The following is a 6385-nucleotide window of genomic DNA, read 5'->3' as shown; positions in this document are numbered from 1 at the left end:
GGGGGGGCATGCTAGACTGTTATTCTCCACCTTCTTCTCAATGTCCTTCCATTCTGGTGAAACTGCATTTCACCACCTCCATTGTCGGCGTGGATGTGTCTATTGATTCTGGTAAAGCCAACAATTTCGTATCTGCCTCCCTTGTGGGGAAATTTGCCTGGGCTATAGAACCCCTTTCTCATATTCTGCATGTGTCAGCCATTGATGATACTATTCTGGCTTGTGGTCCTATTCGTTCTTGGACCTCTTTCATCAAGATGTCCATGGGAGTGCTTCACCATGAAACCATCTCCTTTTTGCCAGGCCTCTTCTAAGCTTGTCGTAGGTTTCCAGTGATCATCTGGTCAACCTCTCAACTGGTATCCTGGGGTCCATCTTGTCATGCAAGATGTCTCTCCAAGGTGCTTCCTGGTAAACCACTCTGGGTGGCATCTTCTGTGGCCTCTACTCTAGTGCCAGTCCATTATGAGTACTATTTGGATGTTTTTCTAAATGAAAGGCAGATCAGCTTCCTCCTCACAGACCATATGACACATCAACTTAATTTCGGGTTCTTGCACTCCTAGTGGCCAGGTGTATTCCTTTAGTCTACCAAGGCTATGTCAAAGTACATTGCAGAATATCTTCAAAAGGTGTTCATCTACAAGTCAACTTCTCCTGCTGGAGCAGGATTTTTCTTTGTTGAGAAAAAAGTTTTACAGTTTACAGTTAAAAACAGATACTCATTGCCCCTCATTTCAGAGGTATTTGATTGTCTCCAAGGGGCTTCAATTTTTACGAAGTTAGACCTATGTGGGGCATATAACTTGATATGCATAAAGGAGGGAGATGAATGGAAGAATGCGTTCAACACCAGGGAAGGCCATTATGAATACCTAGTGATGCCCTTCGGCCTATGAAACGCCCCAGCATTCTTCCAGCATTTTGTCAACGAGATTTTCCGCGACCACCTCTATGTGTTTGTAGTGGTCTATTGGGATGACATTTTTATCTTAAGCTCTGATATTATCACTCAAAGACAGCACATCAGACTTGTTCTTCAGCATCTTTGTGACAATGGTCTTTATGCTAAAGCAGATAAATGCCTTTTTGAGCTTCCTCACGTGCCTTTCTTTGGCTACATTCTTGCCATGGAACCTGAAAAGTTGGCTGCAATAACTAACTGGCCGCTACCCAGTGGCCTCAAGGCTACCCAGCATTCACTGGGATTTACCAACTATTGTTGCCAATTTATTAAGAATTACTCTGTGCTAGTTGCTCCTTACGTCAGCTCACTAGTCCTATCCCACTTCGTAAGCCCCGGAGCCTACCTTCCCACTGTGGCAGCCTGTAATAATACATATGGTGCTATTGCACATGTCTTCATGATAACTGGATGGAATTCTTCTATAATAATTCTCTTAGTTCGTCTACCAACCAGACACCTTTTTTCTCCAATTATGGTTTCCATCCAACTCCATCCCCATCAGATTTAATCCAAACTAACCACCCAGCTACAGAAAACTATATACATTAGTTACAAGAGATATTTGAACAACTCAAGAAATACTGGAAAAGCTCAAGTGAAACAGAAACATTATTACGATCTCAGAAGAAGAAAACCACCAGAATATCAAGTGGACAACTTAGTATGTGTCTCTACAAGAAACCTCAAGTTGAAGCTATTTATTGGTCCTTTTCCAATACGAGAGTTTATGGGGTTGATTTACTAACCTTTTAAACACACCACGAACGTGTATACACCTCTGTAGTGTGTTCCCTCCCAGCATGATCTATGGGAGGAATCGAAACACCTTTGTAGTGTGTACACACCCAGCAGGTGTGTTGTGCAAAGCCCTGCAATGAATTGCAAGGTAATGTGGTGTAAATTAGCTCTATGTTATGTTGCTTGCGTTGATGAATGCAGGAATGTAAATGCATGAGCTAACCATTTTTGTCTAAACTGTGAAGCAGCATTATATATGCATCATGTGCATGATTTTTCCATATATGGCATTAGTGGAAATATGCTTTTAGAGACTTTTTGGTTGATAAATACGTTTTGCTGTGTGAAAATCACACACACCTGGTGTGTGTGTGTGTTTAGGTTAGTAAATCACCCCCCATGACTCAGTCCACAGTATGTCTTACTCTACTATGAGACCTGTTTCTCTATTAAAGGGTCATAAAAATGATAGCTTTACTAATCATTCGCCACCCTTAGAACCCCCAATACTTGTCCAAGGACAAGTATAATATTAAGTTGAATTCTATATTTATGAAGGTTTAGGAATAAATCTGCAATACCTGATTTTTTGGAATTCTTACGGTTTCCAAGACGACTCATGGGAAGACGCTACCATTTTACATGCACCTCGACTAATTAAACATGTTCATTTACATTATCCTCAGAGACCTATTGGGAAAAGATCCCCTTGAGTGGGTCCTTGCAGGGGGGTACTGAAAGATAGTTACCGGGTCCTCGATTCGGGAACAAAGTCCAGCACTGTCTACTTTCCAATCAGCTCCCTCGCCGTCACTCGGCTCCAGCTCTATAAGCCAACTGTGAGATTATAGCTGGAAAGTTTAAAAATACTCAGTGTCCAAGTAATGCAGCTCATGCTGAGCATTTCCTCTGCCACAGCTATACCAATCTTCATCCTGAATTTAAACCTACAATATACCTTTCCACACTCTCTAAACTAGGTGAATAAGAAAAGAGTACTCACCTATCCACTCACCATGCTGTGTTAGGAATTGTATACTCAACTTCCCTGTGCATGCCGTGAGACTCCAGTTCACTTAAAGATGCAGTACTTCCTCCTGTGCACTCTGCAAGAGCTCGCACAGGAACAACTGCAACATCATTCTTGTACACTCTGCATGGACTCTTGGGTGAGTTAGTCCTCAGCTTTTCCACATTATGCCACTAGGAAGACCTGACACATCTAAATACAAGTATATGCATTTGTTCAACTTGCAGAGTTGCTTTACCAAACACTACTGTCGTTAAATGTTACTTAGCATGCCAATAATGGTTGCAGTATAATTGGCAAGCAATAGCTTAATGGTATCTTATTGGGTGTAGCTCTATAGGACTCATAACCCCCACCTTATGGATGCTAGGGACATTTGTGTTCTAGCTGGTCTCTTCTGTTGCTATTCTGCAAAGCCTGTATGAAGTAATACAGTCTGTCAGCGCTCTTGAACTCCTTCTAAAATTGGACTGCAACTAATATCCCTTCCATGACATTATTTCTTGAGGTAACATCCTGTTCCTCCCCTGTGTGTAGCCATAACAGCAGCTCCATCCACAGTTGAGATCTGTTACGGATTAAACATTGCAGTGTATTACAGTCATATATTCTTACTAAATGTTATTGCTGCTACCAAGGACAATATAATAAGGTTGTATCTGACACCAAATACTGTGTGTAGACTTTTATTACATGATAGTAAGGATCTCTAGAAATTCTTATTAGTACAAGAAGTGGCATTGAAACTTTGGTTTAAAGATAACTCTTTTACTGGAGATCTCAAACAGCAAACTATCCAGGCAAGCCATTTTTCTACTCCTCTCACAGGTCTGCTCTCCAGTCCAGAACATTCAGTCTTTTACTGAACCTAACTATAAGCACTATAAGCCAATAGTATACTGCTCTCTGCTTCTGTCAGTGAAAAAGCAAAATGGCTGTGTGCATTTTCCAGTGAATCTGTACATTCAAATAGAATTGAATCTATATGTGGTAATGTGCTATAGCTTACAGTAAAAATAAATGGAGGGGGTGTGGCGAAAGCAAATAAAAAATAATATGCACATATGTTTTCCCAGTACAACGACAGCCTATCACTCTTTCAAGCCAATGCATAGATTTTCCCACTGCAGACATCTTTCCCTGTCCTCCATTAGGCAATCAAAGACGATGCAACTCACACATGCAAGACACAGTTACAGCATAACACCACTAGGCACCCCTTTTTGGAATCTGACTGATGCTGGAAATGTACACTGCACTGCACATTTGTATCAGGCAGTGTAAAACGATGCTAATAAAAAAGGGAGAAAGAAACAGTACATACTAGCAATGTTTTATGGTTCAGTTCCACATTAAAGAGAAATTCAGTTAAAAGCGGTAAGTAAACTACTAAATATATGAAGTGTACACTGCAGCTGAGCTGTATGGCAGAGTTTTACAATTGTAGTATGTCATGTTGCACAGTTCTCCTTTAAGGTGTCCCATTATTACCCTGTCTTTCATTATGTTATATACACATGCTAGAAAATCTTTACATTGGTCAACATTTTCTTAAATCTCCTATCTAAACAACAATCAGTAATAGCTATATAGTTGTGCAATTATACATTGCAGGTCACCAAGAACAACACCATAACACTGAAATAAATAAGGATTAAGTTGTTTATGGAACTGTTAAGTGTATGTTGGCATGGTAAAAAAATATAATAGTTACTTGCCAAAAAAAATGCTAAGCCCTATTGCTAGAGATACAAACTTCTTAAAACAAATATTATTCAAATAGTAATGACAAAATATTGACATTATTTTAGTGTGTAAATGCTCAAAGAATATTTATGGTTCCCAGACAAATTAAAACTTTCAGGAATGCTAGCAAGAACTGATTTAAATGTTCCTCGTAGCTGTTATATTTTATGAACAGGGACATTATTAAAAATAAAAGATCTCCACTGGCACATAAAAGAACACTGTTAAGAGATTAAATGTCAAGCAAAAGCCACATAAAGGCAGAATTTAGTAAGTTGCAAAAGGATTATCAGAGAACTTTTCTATGACCTGTATGTCACTTACAATAAAACCATCTGCACTGAAATAATGCAAAATTAAATGCATATTTAATTTCAAATGTAACAATAGAACAAAAATTGCCAAAGGATTTAAATGTCATTTTGTATTCTGTTGTTTTTATGCTTTAGGGGATAATGTCACAAAAACAAAATAAGTGCCAGTATTAAAGGTCACGTCCTATACAAGTAAAATGGTCTTCAGCAGTGGCGTATATTGGCATAACAGAAAAAAAAATCATGTTAGAAGTTTCTCTTTAACTAGATCAGAGTGATGCATAATTATCTAGCACACTCTCTGGTGCCATTTATAGAAAAGGGAACTGAGATAAAATTAAAGACAGTAGTGGGGACATTTTGAAAAAATTACTAGCACATTTAAACTGAACAAGAACATAATACAATAATGGGTGTATCTCTATTGCATCGAATGAATCTTAAAAATGTGCTACCTGGGGCAACAAATGACTGTAGTTTGTGCTACTATTGATTTGACCCATATAATTCCCTTTTAGCTACTTAAAGCCCATCCCTATGTATGCACAATAAATCTTCCCACCCCCTCCAGCCCATTCCCATTTTTAAAAATAAAAAAGTACTTTTTCTGCCAAATACCTTAATTCCAACATTTATATCTCTCACTGGCGCCACTTCCTGGTATGGTGACCACTGATGAAGCACTGCAGCCTGCATCCAATCACAACGGTCACCTCTTGATTTTGTCATATGGAATGTACTTTAGTTTTGATAAACTTTATGAAGCCATGTTTATTAATTACAGAATTACTGATAAGGTATCGTAGATAAGTACAGAATACCTAGAGGGTTCAGTAAATTTAATTTTTTTACTAACACTGTGGTAAAAAGGCCACAGGGGCTAAAACAGGCTCACATCGACACTCAAATACATTGGCACTGTAATTGTCAGGCCAGGCCTGGGTATGGCTTATTCAAAGATATGTATAGTGGTTTTTGATAACTTTATTTATTAAGGTCAGAGTAAAAAATGTTTTTTATATACAGGTCAATACAAAATATTGCAAATTAATAGTTTGTAATATTATTCTAAGCAGGAAGAATAGGCACTATTCCTGGGCTATCTTCACCGTTCTATATCCCTATTTCCTAAACACTCACTTTTTTGTTTTATAACAAGTGCTTAGAACGGGGGTCTCAAACTCAATTCACTAAGGGGCTGCTTGACAAATATGTTTCTCCCATGGGGGCCACTTGCCAAATTTCATACTTCAAAATATATACTGACATATATACACACATGTACGCACTTACACATAAAGGTTGAACTCAATGTACCTGTGTCTTTATTCAATCTCAAAAACTATGTAACTATTTAAAATAAAATTTAACAAGTGGCAGCTGTCCCCCTTTCACGTTAATGGTCAGGTGACAGCAGCTGCATATAAATGCCTGCACACTGCATGTAATGGTGAGTGATTGATTCCTAGTCAAATGTAATCATATCACATACCTTTACATGCAGTGTGCAGGCATTTACATGCAGCTGCTGTCCCCTGATCATTAAATTGAATGGGTGACATCTGATGCTTGTAAATGCCAGATTAGGGA

This window comes from Nanorana parkeri, unplaced genomic scaffold (assembly GCF_000935625.1).
Source record: "Nanorana parkeri isolate BGI_ZX_2015 unplaced genomic scaffold, ASM93562v1 scaffold918, whole genome shotgun sequence".
NCBI classification, from domain to species: Eukaryota; Metazoa; Chordata; class Amphibia; order Anura; family Dicroglossidae; genus Nanorana; species Nanorana parkeri.
The sequence above is the reverse complement of the archived record's forward strand: the minus strand, read 5'-3'. Positions refer to the sequence as shown.